Raw genomic sequence first — 19317 nt, forward strand, 5'->3', positions numbered from 1 at the left:
GGCTGGCAATGCTTTGCCTAATGCCCCCTTGGACACAGTTGGCACTCCTGGCTGCCAGGGCACTGCTGACTCATATTCAACTTGTTGTCAACCAGGACCTCCAGGTCCCTTTCCATGGCACTGCTCTCCAGTATCTCATTCCCCAGTCTGGATGTACATCCAGGGTTGCCCCATCCCAGGTGTAGAATCCAGCACTTCCCCTTGTTGGACTTTATATGGTTGGTGTTGTCCAGCCCTCTAATTTGTCAAGGTTTCTCTGCAGGGCACCCCTGCCTTTGAGGGAATCAACAGCTCCTCCCAGTTTTGTGTCATCTGCAAACTTGTTCAGTGTCCCTTCCAGTCCTGCATCCAAGTCATTCATGAAGATGTTGAAGAGCACAAGGCCTGAGTGGAACCCCATTAGTGACAGGTCACCAATCTGATGTTCCCCCACTCACTATTACCCTCTGTGCTCAACCTGTGAGCCAACTGCTCACCCACCACATGGTGTGTTTATCCAGGTATGCTGGACATTTTGTCCAGAAGGCTACTGTGAGAGAGAGCATTGAAAGCTTTACTGAAATCCAAAAAGATTACATCAACTGTCTTCTCTTGATCAACTAGGTGGGTTACCTTGTCATAAAAGGAAATCAGGTTTGATAAGCAGGACTTTCATGAAGCTGTGCTGGCTGTGACCAATGACATGTTGTCTTTCAGGTGTTTTTCAATACCTCCCAGAATAATCTTCTCCATAACTTTACCAGGCACTGAAGTGAGACTGACAGGCCTGCATATTCCAGGGTCCTCCTTCTTGCCCTTCTTGAAAATTGGAACAATGTTTACCAACTTTGAGTCAGCTGGGACCTCTCCACATTCCCAAGACTGCTCAAAAATCATTGAGAGAGGTTTTACATATACATCAGCCAGCTCTTTGAGAATTCTTGGATGAATCTTATCAGACCCCATCCATTTGGAGGGATCCAGCTGGAGCAGCAGATGCCGCACAATTTCAGGGTCGACTGGGAGTTGGTCATTCTCGCAGTCATGGTCCTCCAGCTCAGGGCACTGAGATCCCCTTGGTCTGTCATCCATGTTGAAGACAGAGGCAAAGAATGCATTAAACACCTCTGCCTTGTCTCTGTCCCTGTTTGTGAGGTGACTATCCTCATCCTGTAGTGGTCTGATGTTATTTCTGTACTGCCAGTTGCCATTAATATATTTGAAAAAACTCTTTTTATTGTCCCCCAGTTTCTGGCCAGCTTCAACTCCAGCTGAGCTTTGGCCACATGAATTTTCTCCCTGAAGAGGCAAGCAGAATCTCTGTATTTGTCCCATGTCACTTGACCTTGCTTCCACTTGGCATATACCTTCCTTTCTTGCCTTAGCTCTGAAGGAGATCACTGTTCAACCAAGCTGGCCTTCTGTGTCGCCTGCTTGACTTCTGACATTTGGGAATTGCCTGTTCCTGTGCCCTTAGGAGGTGATGTTTGAAATTGACCAGCACTGATGGATCCCAGCACCTGCAAAAACATTTTTCCAGGGGACCTTACTTACTAATTCCCTGAGCAGCCTGAAGTCTTCTCTCCTCATGTCCAGACTAGAGGTTTTGTTGGAACTTTTCCTCCTGTCAACAGAGATTTTAAACTCTATCACTTCATGGTTGCTGTGGCCAAGACGGCCACCAATCTCCACTTTGCTTACAAGACCCACTCTGTTGACAAGAAGCAGACCAAGGAGGGCATTTTTCTGAGACAGGTCCCTTAGGACCTGTTCCATTAAGTTGCCATCCAGGTTTTTTAGGAATCTTCTGGCCCAGGTTGTACGAGCTGTGTGATGCTCCAAGTTAATTTCTGGCAAGTTGATGTCCCCCATGAGGACAAGGGAAGTTCTCCACCCAGAGAATAGCTTTTAGTGGGATCAGATTAGGCATTTTGGAAAAAGAGCTTTTTATTATAGTAATGGCCAGCATGTCTCATCCTAGGGAGACTGTGGATTACTTAGCCCAGGGAAAAAATGGATGCTAGATTAACTGACAGTTATTGTGCCTTCTGGCCTCAAGTAATTTAAAAAATTTCCAGGTACATATGATTTCACGTTGAGACTTTTTAAAATATGGTTTAGTATGCAGACACAAACCAGGTCTCTAAAATGGAAAGAAGGAACTTTAGTCTAATATATTATGGCATAATTTAGTAACTTAAATTGTTACATATTTTTGCACTTATTCTATTAGAAGTAGTAGCACTCAGGAGAGGTAAAGAGGAAAAGACAGCTGAAAACAATAACTGTGCTATTACTTCCAAAGCATTTGCATTTTTTCCAATGTGCTTAGATCACAGAATCATTTAGGTTGGAAAAGACCCTTAAGATCAAGATGTTCAGTTTGACAAAAGTTGTTTCAGTTGCCAATGAGAAAAACTATAGGACCAAGTCGTCATGGTCTGGTAATACACTATATATTTCTGCTAACCATCTGGCTGCTTTCAGTGCTTTTGCCACTGAGGGAAAATGTCATTTACAATCAATTTCAACAACTACCATATGCATTAGGGTTGGAGAACAAATGATATTTCAATATTACACATTGTAGAAGAGTTTCAAGTTTACCAAACCCTTCAAAGTGTTCAGTTTGAGGTGGTTTGGGGGGTTTTTTGGTTTGTTTTTGGTTTGTTTTTTGTTTTTTTTTTTAACAGCCTGCAGCCCAGCAGCTTGGTACTGTATCTGCAGGTACATGCTGAGCTGCTTAAGGGTGAGAAATGCAGAGAGACTGAGGAGCCCCTTCTGAAGTCAGGATTTGTGAGACCCCATCTCACAGACATCAACTCCAGAACACAAGCCACAACCTGGGACTGAAAGACTATCTCCTACTCAGAGCATAGACAAGGGTAAGGACCAGAAAAATTTATATCAATCAACACCAGGGCTTCTAACCTTAAAAGCAGGAGCTAGTTTGCACTTACTGAAGATTTAGTGTAAAAACACAAGATCCCTTAATACTTAACTCCTTGAGGTTCCTTCCACAAGTATTCAGATATTCAGATATGAAGGGAGACTCTTCATAACTACTCAGAATTTTTAGGGACAGATATTGAGATTTGGATAAGCATTGTTTCAGTGTGTTTATTTTTCAGTTAGCAAAATATAGATTTTTTTCTACAAAAACAACTCTGAAAAAAATCAGTAGAACCTCTTTAATCTTTCCATTTGTTTAAAAGTTGAGATAGTAAATATTTTAACTGTGCTTCTAATTAGTTAACACAGTCATCTAGTCTTACAAGTAGAACATATGGAAAATTTCTACTTAAGTTAAATGTTAACGGATGGAACTTCACAAGCAGTCAGCATTTATCTAATTCTCCTTCTATTTGACTAAGCTGGAGTTTTATCACTTGCTTCAGGAAGAACAGGTTTGGGCCAATTTTAAAATTCCTTGGCTATTAAGTACATAATAACTATCAGATTTGGACAAAGTTGTTGTCTCATTTTTCAGATGGCATGATAAGCATTCATATTTTTAAATACTAATTACACTCTCTCCATTCTAACACTTTATAGCAGGCACTTTAAGCAAGACTGAATTGCTATTCAAGCCACTAAAAGAACTTACAATCTGATCTTTTGAACCTCAGCTCAGCAGCAATCTGAATGACATGAAAGGAATACACAGAATGAGTTTAGAAGCACTTCAAAAAAATCTGACTGCCCAACTTTTAGATTACGAATGCTGATTCCTTTGTAGAAGTACACTAAATTTACAAATGAAATATTATCAGCCTGACTTAATGTATGTTAGCAACTCCATTCTTTCCACGTTTGGAACCTTATACATTGCAAAATGTGTTTTACCAACTGAAAAGATGTTTTCAGACAAGATATACAAGTCACTGCCTCGAAGATAAGATCTTTTTCACAAAGACTCACATAACCTAGTATTCCTCAGCATTCAGAAAAAGGTGTATACTCATTTGTACTAACAAGGGAATTGATTCTCCTGCACTGCTCATGAGCAATGTTCTTGGCAAGTTACAAACAGCATATTATCTGTATATTAAATTTTTCATAGAAGGCTGTAATCAGCACCCCTCTTACAGTGCTGTTTTTTCAATGGAAAGTGCTCCAAGCACAGTTAGGCATTTTGTCTCCAGATAGAACTATAGGAGGGGTATGATTTTTAGTGCACCAGCAATGTCCTCAGCAAATTAACTGTTACCTGCATCTCACATGTGCTACCACTCAGAAATATGAACTCACTACAAAAATAAAGGAATTTGAAAGAGCTATGCATTTTCTCTACCAGTCTGTTATGGGTGCTGTGCCTTGGACGGGGCTGGCTAGACTCACTGCAAGACGTAAGGTGTTAGAAGTGATTTTTATAGAATAATGTCTATAGGAACCTGTCCTGGAGCAGCTAGCACCAGCCTGAAACAGCTCTGCTCTGGATGTTAGCACAGTATAACAGTTGGGCTTCAAATTTCAGAGATTAAGCAAAACCTGGGTCAGCTCTCCACCCCATGTACCTTCTGTTTCTTGTGGACAAATATGAGTATTTCTCTCCCCACTGTAATCCACTTTCAATCACCCTAACTTGGGTATATTAGGCTGTGGGTTTATTTTGTCAGCTTCTGGGAATACAGACACACTCTGACCTTTTTGATACTGTTCATTGCCATTATCAAATGCAGGAATCTCATCATGGGTTTCCTATGTACCTCTCCACAATAAGTTCCAAAGACCTCTTTTTAAGGAATGCTTTTTGGCCTTTACATGCATTTCTTCCTTGTGTTGCCATGTGCATCTGTCCATCCTCCTAAACATGCCTATTAACTGACAGGCAGCTGTAACAAGAACATGCCTTGCCTATATACATAGAAATTTGTGGTCTATAGGTAGGACTGAAGTGTGGACAGCATTGCCTGTAAGTCTTGACAGCTGTCACCAGCTTCCTTTATAGAGCTCCTCAGCATAGGACCTTATTTCATAGTTTTCTCATTAGCATAGTGTCTTATTGCATGAAACAAGCCATTCTTGTTTGCGTATCCATATCACCTATTGGCTAAAATAATTGATTTTTTTTTTCTTTTCTAGCTACATCAGTGTTCACTAAAGCAGAAATAAGGATTAATTTAGTGAAAGCACAATATTAAATAAGCTCTTCTGGTTACTAGACATCAAACACTGAAATATGGGGAGCATGGAAATTACAACTAGCACACAACAAGTATGACCCATATCACTTATCAGCGATGCAGCTTCCACAGAGTATTCTTGGCTTTCAGACATCTCAGAAGGAGATTTTACTGAATAGTATTTCCTCAAGCAAGCAGAGGAAATACTACCATACTGCCAAGGTTAGCTGATACAGAGCACTGTTGATGAGTGTTTCACAGTGTTTGATCCACAGTGGAGCTTTTAATAGGTTGCTACCAGCATAAAGATGGTAGAATAATCTGAGCCATCTAGTAAATGTAAATTGAAAACTTTTTGCAACTGTATCTGAAATCCCATAATTTATTCACAACCCTGGATTGTGAGTCATTACCACCTGTAGCATTCAGCTTTTTTTATGTCCCTGAAAAATAGAAACACCTTTTACTTACAGTGAAGACCTAGTCATGCTTATTTAGCCTCTTCAGTTTTAGTGATCTGAATCATGAACTATAATATCAGTGATTTCATCTATGGTAGGTGCTAAGCTAGAACCATTTGGAGTAAACCAAAAATAGTGATGCCGGTATGGAGCAACTTCTACAGCATGTAGCTTCTGAAATAAAAGATTGTCTTCTGTCTTTAGAAGTTTAAGTCTTAACTGAGTGCAGTTTCCTAAGTTCTGGCTGTATTATATAGTTTTTAAACATAAAAATGTGATTATGAAATAAGTGTTCATACAAAACCCCAACAAAAAACTCCAGAGATGACAAATACAAATTTAAGAAAATATAGAAGAAGAAATGTTGTTTCTTGTGAGCATTTCAGCTATATAAAAAATGTGATATCTTTAAAACATTTGTATAGAGGATGATTCTAAACCAGCTCTTCCGAGATTTATTGTTCACATTGTGAATAAGACTAGGCGCTCATGTGAAAATGAAAAATGCTAGATGCAGAATGGATAAAACACTTTCCCTATTACTAACCTGCAGAGTTCTACGATAAAATGCCAGTAGAAGATACTGTAGAAGCATTCAAAACAGCAGTATTTGTTCTGATATACAGAACATTATCAGCGTTAAGGAAAAAGATTAAGTAAATGAGGTTACTTTAGAAGATAAGTCAACAGCTATTAAGATATAGAAGGAAAACTTTCTTTATAGACAACTTGCTTGCAGGATGCTTACATCTCCCCCTGAAGCATCCAACTCTGGCTACCAACGCAGATAGTAAAGACTTAGCTGGGATATGGATTTGCTCCAGTCCAAAGCTGACACTCCTGAAGTCACATGCAGCTGTTGCATTCAACAAAATCAGACTTCATAAAACATTTGTTTGTAACAGAAAATCCAAGAATCTGTCTTTGGTCATTTAGAATGAACTGTTAGAGGATTGCTTTTTAAAAACTCACCTTTGTGTGCACCTGTTTGTCCTTGATTTACTGTTATTCATACAGAGCACTCAAGATAGAGATCTTATTTCTTTATGCCCTCCTCCACAAAAGTGAAGTAGTAACTGACCTGGGCATATACTGAAAACATGTTGAGATAGCTTTAAATCCTTCTTTGTGAAAGATAATTTCCCTGAAAAATCAGGTGCCAGACTAGGTGGCAACCCCATAACTGCTGAGAGCTGGGAATAGGAAAAGGACAAGGCACACCCAAGCCTAGGCACTATGACAATGCTTTGCATTTTGGTTTACAGTTCTCCTGTAAGTGTAAAGATGCATGCTTACTCTTCCACAGCTTAAAAGCATATTGTGGATGCACTGAGTTTTACAGAAATGTCTCTATCAAGTCAAAAGCCAAATGCCTGGCAAAGCAGGTACCATACAGCTTCCGTAGGTACAGATCAAGTGAAGGGTTTCCCCAAGTACTCACTTTTCATATAGCTGATGCTCAAGATGACACAAAGAATCCAACCAAGTTTTGAGTGAGAAGACACCAGTGTCAAGCAATTGCTGAAAATGGATTACACTTAAAATCCAGACAACTTCAATTAAGGCTGTATTTCCAGCTGCAAAAGCCCTGGCAGGGAGACCTAGCTAGAACTGAGCCTCAACCAACTTGGCAGGGAATGCTGGACACATTAAACAAGGCAGACACAGGTAAGCAGGTTGGCTCTGGCCTTAGCCCAGTAACAAAAGTCACATAAAACTGAAGGGGATGGAAGCAGGGAGCATGAAATGAGACATCGGGGCAAAGTCTGCCCTCTTGGGGTACCACACAGGCATCTGTAGCCCTCAGGAGACTCCCACAGGATCATGGTAACAATCTTAAATGAGTGAAATTCAATCACTCCTTGTTCCCAGGACAGCACCAGTTCTCCTAATCTAATCTACTGCTCATCCTCTAATCCATTCCTTCTCAATCAAAGAAAGGAATTAGGAGCCACCTTTGAAAATGAGGCATTTGTAAGCAAAACCATTTTGTCCAACTGATTTATTTTCGTGATCAGAAGCAGCTTCTCCTCCCACCACACTTCAACCTGTTTAAAATGAAAAGTTACCAATGAAATTTCTTTCAGCTGCCAAATAGGGTCTCAAAATACCAAGCTGAATTGCAGGTGGAAAACTCTTGCTGAAGGAAGAACTGCTGCAGTTGTGCTATACTTTATTCATTTTCAGACTTGTTAGCACCCCTCATCTTTCATTCTCACTCCTCCTTTTCGCCCTATTACAATGCTTCTGCTTTGTTAAATGTCTGTGAATGAAAAGCAAATCAAGTAGTCAGAATCAGAAGACAGACTCAGCCCCCTGTGAGCAAAATGAGCAGTTTAAGCAACAACTTGCATTTGCCATTTGTTTTTTGAGCACTGCTGGATTTTTCCCCCATCCTGGATAAAAGATCGCACTGTAAGAACCCAGCTCAGCCAGTTTCTCTTGTACACCTGGGAAAGATCTGGGTGGTGGCTGGCCTCTGAAGGATGCCCTTTCACAGGAGGTGTTCATCCCACAACACTGCCCTCTACCCAAGACGTTCCTGTCCCTGATGGCTCACACCAGATGCTCACAATGAATGTGCCAAGTTTTTCCCCTCAATGCCTCTGCGTCATCCCTACAAGTTAGCTGCCTCCTTTGCTTCCCCTAACTAGTTTGACAGAAAAGCAACTTTCAGCTTCTGTAGCCTTTGGAGAACAAAAACTTCACAGATCCCCAGTTCAGTGTCCTGAAGAGTTTTAGTGGGCAAAGAAAAAACCCTTAAAGAGGAAGTCTTTTAAAAAAAAAATTCCCCTCTCTAGTTTAAACAGTGGAAAGACGTCACTTACCAGTGTTTGCTAATGTGTAAACAAAACCAGAGGAAAAAAAACCAGAAGAAAATACAAAGGACATTCTGTAGGATTTAATGGCCAAATGTCTATCTGTCTTGCTACTGTCATTTCCCCCATTCTTTACAACATCATCTTGGCTCAATCAAACTAACCAGTTTGCAGATCTAATTTGAATTCTTAAAAGCAACTCTAATTTATCTTGTTCCTTTCTAAGGTCAAATCTATTCTGTATTCTTTTTCAAAGTTTTCCAGCATGGTAAGTACTGTAGCTGCATAATAAAAGGAATACAATTCTTTCTTTATGAAAAATTTCCTTGAAAAAGAAAATAGCTCTGCACTGCTGTAACTATTATGAATTTCAGCTTTTATAATGCACGTTGGTATGCTCATTGGTTTTCAGAAGAGCCTTGTACTCCTTGCAACTGCCAGACATTTTGTTATATATATGTACAAATATACATACATATATATATGTAATGGTCAGAGAAGACAAATCAATTCAAAAGATACGAAACTGTAGCAAACTTGGGAATTGTATCTTCTTAATACCAGTGCTTTGCTAAAACTTATCTTGAAGTAGAACAGTAGTTGATGGACTTTGCAGGACCATAGGATGGCTTAGGCATCTTAATTACTAAATATTAGTATTACTTTCAAGTATGGCTGCTACACAGCTAAATGATAAACTAGAAAGCCAGAAAACACGGCAGAAGTAAAGGCAGATGATTTAATGCATTTGGCTATACACAGAAAGCACAATCTTCAAATTGCAGATCTAGTGCTGTAAGGATGATCTAACTCACAAGGGATAGAGAATTCCCTGTAGATGTAGAATTTATATGCTATGGGGCAGCATCACATCTCAGATCTTGGTTGCAATTTTCTGAAAAGCCTGAGTGAGTCAGTTCTAAATACCACTGAAATTAAATACATACAGATAATTTAATTTTCTTGAATAAGCAGTTGTGCAGAGCCACAAACCACAGAATGGTTAAAGTTCGTAGGCACCACTGGAGGTCATCTAGTCCAACCTTCCTGCTCAATCAGAATCCCCTAGAGCATGTTACTCAGGACTGTGACCAGAGAACTTTTTAATATTTCCCTCAATGTGACTCCACAATCTCAAGTCAGTGCTGCTAAAACCTTGATACCATATTGCTCCACAGTAAACACTTGGTTTCATTGGGGAGTTATTACTATTCTTTGCATTGGTCCATTTTTTAAACTTTTGACATAATATGGAACTGTCAGGACCATAAGTCTTGCCTTACAGAACTAAAAAAGGGGGGAAATAAGTTTCTTTAGAATAGTTCACTGTAGCAGTGCTGCAGAATGTTGTAGGAAGACAGGCAGTGCTTTGTTCTAACAGACATGACGGTAGTTGCTTCCCAACGGCAGAGGGAGTCTACTGCAGTTTCTAAGCATATGGAATATTATTACACATCTCCATGCCAGGATTGTACATTGCCCACCCAAGGTCTTAGACTGAAGCTATTTTGAAATGAAGCTACATTTGAGCTTGGTGACTAGATCACAGCAAAACATTTCTTTGTTGGGCAAGGTGCTACTCCTCAAATAGCTTTTATCTTGCAGTGTTTAAAGCTGTAATGTAAGACTGAATCCTGAGGGAGGCAGGCCGATGAAGAAAACACAAGCAAGATGTTTAAAACATAAAGCTCTGCACAACAATGCAGTCCACAGCTTGCAATTGGCCTCAGCTGCATTCAAAATAGCACCAGCACTGCCAGAGCACAGTGCATGACAAATGCTCATTTCACAGCAGGCATAAACATGGATTTGTAGGTATGATCTTTGGCACTAGGCTTAAGATTTAGTCTGTGACCATCTAGCTCTCATAGGCACATATTCATCCACCTGTACACTGAGTTTCAGTCAAATATGTGACCAGCAAGTCTCAATTTCAGAGACTGAAAACTGATGTGGAAACTTTTATTTCTAGAGGCTTTGGAAAGGAGCTGATTTATTCTCTGAGGTGCTGGGTGACTACAGGGCAGGCAAGCAGAAAGGTCTTTGTGTCTAACGCACAAGACTTTTGCTTTTAGTGATGCCCTATGGCAAACAGCCCACAGATTAATGAATGAAGGACAACTAATGAAATCCTGCACCAGTTTTTATACTAGCTCTCAGGCTTTTAAGTTCAGCAAGCCTTTGTGGTTATGCTTTTCCCCACCATTTTTAAAAAGTGAGAGCACTTCAAAATTCTCCAACAGTGAAATGTGATGCTCAAGGAAAAGAAATCCAACTGCAGTCCTCACTCTAACAGTCTGGAAGGGACATACTGAAAGCCCTCCAGACACAGTATCCACACTAAGTCCCAGAACTCAACTGTCAAAATTCAGGCTAGCTCACACAGACAGGCTTCCCAGTTGGCAAACAGAATGCCAAGGCAAGGGGAATGGTTTCCTAGCCAACAGTATTCACTAAGCCAATGTTTACCTGAAGTCTTTAGAACAGTGCCATATTCAGAGCCAAATGCAGTCCAGCTCTATTCTCAAGATTTTCCCAAGCTTATTCATTATACTGAAGACAACATACTCCACCAAAATGGAAACAGTCCAGCCTCCCCAAAACTTGCATCCTGCACTCCTCCCTCAAGAGAAACTGTCAGAGAAGTGCCTTGAGTTAGGAAATCATTTTTGTTAGTACTTGCCTTGCTCCTTGCTTGGGAGTATGTACATGGGGATTCACATGCTTTCCTGAACAGGGATGGTTTCACTCAACCAGGTGCTTTATCCTCCTTCTTCCTTCAGCAGCACCTTTGTTTTGTGTCTTCCCCTACTTTTGACTAATAGTTCACTTGAACAGACAGATTTTCTACATCAGATGAAAACAGGATCTCCCACAACAGGACTCCAATCTTGCTGCAGAAACAGCATAAAACAGAAAGGACTAAAACATGGGGTAAAGCATTAAGGCCATGTTGGAGACAACATTGTTGAACAAGAGATTCCAACCCCCTCCCCTCATATGGAGACTGATGATTTATCTAACCAAATTATTATTCACTGATATCTTTTTGTTGTATCAGTGTGTAATTATTCCTCAAAGCATCTCCCTGCATCTGCTCATGGACATTTGGTCATATTTTGATACTTCTGAAGGCAAATAAACACCAAGACATGACATAAGCCTGCCCAATAACATACTGTTTTTCACAATAGTCATGACAAGGTGATTATAGGGTGTTATTTTGTATTTGTTGATTGGAACGTCTTTTAAGTACTTATTGTTTATTTAAAAAGCAATAATCCTCCATTTTAAAGATTTACAGAGCAAATAAGATGACTTGTTTTTCTGAAAAGAATATTGCCCTGCAGACGTAGATGGTCATGCAACCAGTCTGGGGTGACAGCTGGTATTTAAATGGAAAATTAATTCTTCTCAGTCTGTCAAAGCAGGGACCTCATCTTCTAAAGGAAGTGTGAGATTGCTTAAGACCTGGTTTATCATAAAATCACTGACAGGAAGTGAGGTGAAACTAAAAATCATATTTTCCCGTGAAAGCTGCAGGTCCCTTGCAAGCCCTGCTCCCACATGCCCTGGGTGTGAGAGTGTATGCTCTGCAGAGTAGCAGAGTATCATTTGTGTAACAATGGTGACGGTCCAACAAAGCCTAGGCAGACAGTGCCTAACTGACAAAAAGGGCTGACACTTAGCTCTGCTCACACTCACCCTGGAGTGTACTTTTATAGTCTACTATAAAAGCCTTAAGACATATCTGCAAAGATGAGAGAATGAAGCTAGTGAGAATCATGACTGCTCCTCGCTGTGTGAATGCTACCAGTAACTTATTTCACTCCAGAGCTCAGCTTATCCTCTGCTACATCCCCCAACTTCCTATCAAGGGGGCTGCTCAGTGACTGCTCCCTCTTGGGTGCCTAGGAAAACCAAAACCATTTTATGCACTGTGTCGTATATCTCATGTTCAGCTCCTACACCTTTCTCTGCCTGCATCTGTCCAGCATGGACTACCTTATACACATCACTGCACAGCATAGCAAGACTGCTTAGAAATAAATTTTTGGCAGCATTTGGGGAGGTTGCTCGTGCTGTATGTACCAAAGAAAGATAGCATACAAAGAATTTTTTTTAATTCTTGATCCATGTGTATTTGTGATGCTATGCTCAGGTTCTCTATTTGAGGAGTCTTTTGATAGCCAAGGCAAACTAGGAAAAATACTATTGGAGATATTACTTACACAGTTTGGTTTGTTTTAGAAAGAATTTAAAGAAGAATTATTTTAAAAGATGTGTTGGGACAGCCTTTAACTGAAGTACGTCAATTTTGTTCTGTGTATTTCCAGGCAGGGACTCCCATGTATTTCAAGACCTGCACAAATAGGTATATGATCATCTTCAAATCATAAGCCCTTATATTTCTATTGACCAGATAAACCTCCACTACAGCAGTACCTGATGTTGCCTCCACCCATGACACTCCCATAGTCCCGCAGTATCAAGAAGCACTATCAACCAAGTCAGAGGTGAACATGAGGTACAGAGAAAATTAAGGTAAGCCCTTATGGCTAGTCTGCAGCCAGCTTGACAGAAGTCAAATGGGAAGCACCTAGCAGAGCTGGGAGCCAAGTACTGGGCACACATATACTGATGTATGTGTACTAACACTATCTTACACCAGCCTTCCCTTTCAGTAAAATATTCAGTTAACTTTGTCTTCAGGCTGTATGCTTTGCCATAGAGGGATTTTCACCAGAAAAGGAGGCTGTGAGCATACATACACACATATAGGAGCCATAAGCACAATAGACAGCATATAGCTTGTCAAAGGTCTGTTGTAGACCGTGCTGCATGCTCCTGCCAAAACGATGATCTAGATGCAGATCATGGGCTCTGATTGCAGATGTTAGGACTGCACCATACCTAACAGATGTATAATCTGATTAAATATGAAATGCAATGATATTGTCAAAACCCATTAATCACTCTTTCAAAACACATTAACGTAGGCTTTACTGACAGCTGTGATGATTATACTGTCTCTGCAGGTACCGTTGCTCATCAAAGTTACCCATTGGGTCTCAAACAAGAAAAGATATTCAATATGCAGAATATACTTAAGTGCACTCTACAGATATTGCTTTCATGAAAAGTGTTTGTATTACTTATATTCCTGCAGCTTTCTCTAGATTATTATCTGATTTCTGTGTAACCCTCCTCATCTGCGCCTTGTGCAAAAAATAGTGATAACTTGTCAAAAATACATGGATTCAGAAACAAGCAGCAAAAGTGGCAGATCCACATATTAAAATACAGCTCCGATAAAGATATTCTATAATCTCCCCAATTAACTGGGGGATACATACAGTTATCTGAAGCAGAAGGAAGACTGGACCAAGCACCTTGCACCTACAGAGTGCATTGCACAGAAAGGACTCCCATGATTAGGACATAAATATCATAGGCAGAAAGTTCAGAAATAAACATTTACATCCAAACCCCATGTTTAGGCAACTTCAAGTACCTGTTGACCTCCATGACAAATGGTAATACCTGGATCCTCTCAATAATTAACCAGTACAAATCTCAACTTTAGTTCCTACCCCTTCAGAGCACTTGCTGTGTCTTACTGTGCTCCACTCTCGCAGTGCTCCTCCACGAGAGTTTTCCATAGTTTTTATAGGTCTTATCTTGTTCTCCCTCCACCTCCTGCTGATTTCCAGAACCATCCCTTTTTCTCTGTGTATGTAACTACAATTCTTGCACAGAAATACTAGGATAGCAATTTAGATGCATCAAGGTTTAGTAAATAGCATCTGCTTATATCCCTTTCTTGCTGTATCATCATCTTAGGACCGACTGCTGTCTCTGCTAGCAAAGCAGGACACTCCAAGCTTCTGCTCTTCAGGCCTTGGACCCACAAGAGAGGAGCACAGCAAGTAGAAGACTTCAAAGGGCTGCTATGTCAACTGAGGTAGCCTCTCCTTTAGTAAAGGCATCTAAATATCTAGCCTCTTGGCTGGGAGTTAAGTCTGCATGCACTCCCTTATTTTATCTCAGTAGGTCTAAAAGAGACAGGCTGTGAATCCATCTTGCATCCATGCAAGCTTCCTCTATGCTGGCCTTCTATTTCCTTGATGCCCCTTCCACTGTAAACCATCCATTGCCAAAGTTACCTGCACATTTATGCACAACTGGAATTTATTTCTATGTCTGCTTTCAGCTTCATTTATTTGATTCCAATGTTGTTATACCCTTTCCCAGACCTTTGAATTAGTTGTTTTGGCTTCAGTGTATAAGAAACAGAAGCTCCCCGGACCAGTAGACATTAAGATCAACAGAAGACAGCATTTGGAAATAGCTGAGGGATCAGATCCAACTGTTGGCATAGTAGGGACATACCCATTTACTGTTTAAGAGTTTGGCCATAACAAGCTGACCAAGAGCAATTACTCATTTGCAGAAATGAGCAACTGTGTGTTGGGGAAAGAACTATAAAGGCCACTGTTTGTTCACAAAGCAAAAAATTTGGCAAATTTAACAGTAATAAAGTCTAGTGGCTACCATCATGTTACCATACCAGACTTCCCCAACAAGATGATGGTAAATAAAAAAGCACAGAAGGGTAAGACCAAGATGCACCAGGTCACAGAAAGGATTAATATTTCAAGACAGACAGTGGCCAGACATGGGTACCTGCAAAAAGAAGGGGTTAAAACTGTAGAGAAAAGTTGTTACTTCCTGGTCCAGCTGAATTTTTTTCCCAATCCTGTGCCAGAGGCAATGGCTCTATATAATATCCTGCAATGCCTTTTTATTCCTTTATTTTGTCCAGTCACACGTGGAGCCCATATAAGCTTTCCACATATGCAGTATCCTGTGGCAAGTACATCAACAGCTTAACTGCTGCTGCATGACAGATAATCTCCTTTAACTCACCCTGCACACCTACCTGCCACCTACTAGGTTACCATGATGACTTGAAGCTCTAGTGCTAGAAGAGGCAACATCCCACCCCAATTTTCACTCAGCATATAATTTATTACTATGAATCTGTCATATCTCCAGTCATTTTTCAAATGTTTAGTCATTGCTCAGTTACAGAAACTACATCATTTTTGTTGCTCTTATATCCCCTGCACTTTTCTCCTTCTTCCCACCTCAGCCATATTGTCGATCTCAGCCTTCGTTCTGCAGTTTACAGGATCAAATAGAGGATAAATTAGAAGCCTGAGAGTTTCAGAGGGGACCAAGATTGGCACAGCAGTCCATCATGTATTGTTGATCAAAGAAGTACAGTTTATATTGAAACTCTTCAAGCAAGGATTTTTACCATGTATTTGCACAGTACTTGTCTCAGCAGGACCTTGCCTTATCTAGGACTCGGGGGTGTTGTTCAAACAGATAATTAATAAATAGCTCAAATAGGTAAAACAATGCTAGATAGGCATTTAAAGAGAATAAACACTTGTAGTTGTGAGCTTCCAAGTATGCTAAAACAAGCATTAAGATGGTGATAAGTGAAGGAAACAAGCATATTTTGTAAAGTGGCATGGAAATGGTTTTTGGCATTGAGAGATGCTTCAGGTCAGCAAAACCAGAGTATTTATTACCTGCATATAAATACATATATGTGCATAATTGGCATACATGTGTATCAGCATATAGCAGTATATGAAGACAGCAGTAATTTTTACCATGTAGGTTGGAGAAAATTGTTATAAGAAAACCATTGTTCTGCTCTGCCTCCTGATGCAAGACCATGCAAGCTTGAGGGAGGCAGCACTATACAGTAATGTCCGAAACAGACTGGAGAGGCTTTTCTTAGGCAGACAGTGATGCATTGACAAGTTTGTTAATGGGGACCAATAACATCCACATCAGCCTTATGGATTTATGAGGGGATCACTACAGTGAAAACTAACAAGCCTAGCAATATTCTCTTTATACTGAACTCATTGTTATCTAAGCTTCTGTTTACCTACAAGATCAGAAACAACATTCTGGACTGTGGCTCAAAATCACTAGAAACTGTTACCAGAGACACTACAGCCTGAGGAATACCTCACACCACCTCCTTGGTAAACACCCCTGATGGTGTCCCACAAAAGCAGAATTGAAATCCAGGTAACAGAGCAGCTAGAAGCATAACGAAGTCACAGAGCTTGGAAAAAAATGTGAAGAGATCGTCAGATATAATACTTTATTGCAAAACAAGGCATAAACCTGGCATGGCTCAGGATAATGGCACTCTGAATAGCACAGCTTGAGAATGGGCCAAAGCACACAGAGAGTGCTAGCCTTTTCTCATCCCTAACAGCCCAGATGTCTGAAGGAGATCATGGTAAAGAAAATATAGTGGAAAGCCAGTGACAAGACCATTTTCCACTACTTTCCTGTCATGGAAGAGTCATTTCATTATGCTAGCAGCTTCTGAGTCATTCTCCAAGAGTGGAACCTGTGGAAAGTTTTTCTTCTTTTTTCATATCAGACATTTAATGTATTTACACACCCAGTTCCAAGAACTGACATGTAACTATACTTCTTTTACATGAAGAAATATCCAGGTTCCCAGTGTCTTTTGCAAAAACCATCTAAGAAGTTCAGCCTGTGAATTATAGCACTGGTACTCTGTACAGGGACCATCTTCTCTTGGTACAACAGCCAGCTGAGGGATGACTCAAACGCTCACTGGTTGTGGATGACTCACCCAGTTAGGAGGGGAATCATTCCATGAGGGTAGAGATTTAACTCCCTCATGGACCTCACTCTAAAGCAAGCCTTTAGCAGCTGCATCCAGCCTGAACACAGGTCACAAGCTGAAAAAAAATCACCAGCTTGGATGCTTTAATTTTCATTCACCCTCCTGGAACTCACAAGTCACTACTCAAACACCAAGGATCAAGGAATCAAGGCACTCACCAGTTAGCTTAATTTTTCTTGTAGAGACAGCCAATCCCCAAATAAAAACCAGAAGCCTCATGGAAGTGAGAAGTTTTATGCACTTACTAACATTTATCATGCTGCAGCACAGGGAGAAGGGCTGGCAGAAGAGCAGGAAGCAATGTTACACTTAACAGATCTGTTCTGGTTTGCACCTCAGCAAAAAACCTCTTCCACAGCAGGAGGCTGCTAAAAACTTCAGCAAGTTCAAGACAAAGCAATGAAAACAAGATGATATTTTCTTCCTACCCAGAGAAATACTGGCAGGATCAAATTATTCTGAAAACCCCTGCACCTTAGAAGGGAAAACAATAAAATCCCGGAATAGTTGAAGCTAATCTGGTCATATAGCAAATCCCACTGGAAGCGTTTTTCTGACCATTTTAAACAAATACCTGCTCTGGGATTAATTTGCAACAAGCTGAAGAGGAGGAAAGGTGCTGTTACAGTCACCCGGGTGCAGAACAGCCCAGAGCTGCTATTTCTCCATTGTGCCTTACTGAACCAGGTTTGGGATCTCACACTGATTGCCCACAAAATCCCAGGATTTAGGTTAACTCTTATAAAAGCAATTTATTGGCTAGATTTAGACATACTTAAAACATTTCAGGGAATCTGTGTGAATCATACTGATGCACTGTATGAGAACATCATTCTATTCTTATTTACCCCATATAAAAATGAATGCAAGTAAGGTTTGTAACAGCAGCTACCTTTCAAATATCAAATTTAACACATAACTGTCACAGAAAAACAAATAGCCCACACAGAATAATCAACTGCGATAGCTAAAAACTGCTTAAAAGCAGGGCAAGAGCTAGAACAAAATCAGTGCCAAATGTTGGCATTGGCAGAGTACAGTTCCTGGAATAACATTGCATAAGCAGGAGAATTTCTCATAGAAGATAGCATGGTCTGAATTTTTGTTATTCTGGAATTTGCTGAAACACACAGCTTGGAGAGGAGAAGCCAGACTGTTGATGTGTGTGACAATAGTTGGGAACGTTGTCTGTATTTCAGAGACAACATGCTGTCCCTTTCAATAGCACCAGCTCCTTATCTCCATATAATCACTCTAGTTTAAAATTAGAACAGGAGCCCATGGCCAGGGTTTTAACACTTCTGCAGCACTTAAACAGTCAACATTTGGGGAAAAAAACAATCAGGTTATCCATAGTGCATGCACTTTGCTAGCTGTCAGAAGGTTAATGTTGTGCCTCAAGCACAGGGCTAAATTAGGATGTGAACACCTTAATCTACAGTTGCAAATGCTGACAGCAATGGCACTTCATCAACTATTTTTACAGTCTTATTTGCTGCATATCTCCCTGATTTCTCAAGCCTATGCCACCAACCCTCCCTCATCTCCACATAAATTAGCTAAATGACCTCTTGTAGCCTGCTTGAAATGAAAATTGTCAGCTGAAGGAGAAAATAGCTGTTCTAAATGTTTGCAGAGAATGGAGAGGGTGTTGAGGATTGCAAGCTTTTCTGCCATACAAAATCTTCAAAAAGTCATGTGCCAGAAATTAGTCTTATCTGATATTCAGAGCCAAGTAATGAATAATCTTCCCTAAAAAAAAAAAAAAAAAAAAAAAAAAAAAAAAAAAACAAAAAAAAAAAAAAAAAAAAAAAAAAAAAAAAAACAACAGATCCCTTCTTTGCATTTAACATTTTTAGGTCTGTAAGGCATTAAAAACCTATGGATATTGCTTAAGAAAAAACGTCTCTGTAGCAGAGCTGCAATTTACCTATATTTATCACATGTGCCTTATAACACATATTCTGTGCCATACTACTAAAACTGATGAATAAGAGGTGTCTGAATGGCAACCTCAGAATGCATTGATATCGTGCTCTAAAAAGCAGAAAGGCACTAAACTAAATTGCAGAAAGGCACTAAACAAAACTGAGTGGTAGAGACAGCTTCAACTTTATGCTGGCACTGTTTGAAGGGGAAGAGATGCTGAAATCACAAAGCAGAAATTAAAATATTCA

The sequence above is a fragment of the Pipra filicauda genome, unplaced genomic scaffold (assembly GCF_003945595.2).
Source record: "Pipra filicauda isolate LSUMZ 115617 unplaced genomic scaffold, ASM394559v2 scaffold17_size4572894_pilon, whole genome shotgun sequence".
Taxonomy (NCBI): Eukaryota; Metazoa; Chordata; class Aves; order Passeriformes; family Pipridae; genus Pipra; species Pipra filicauda.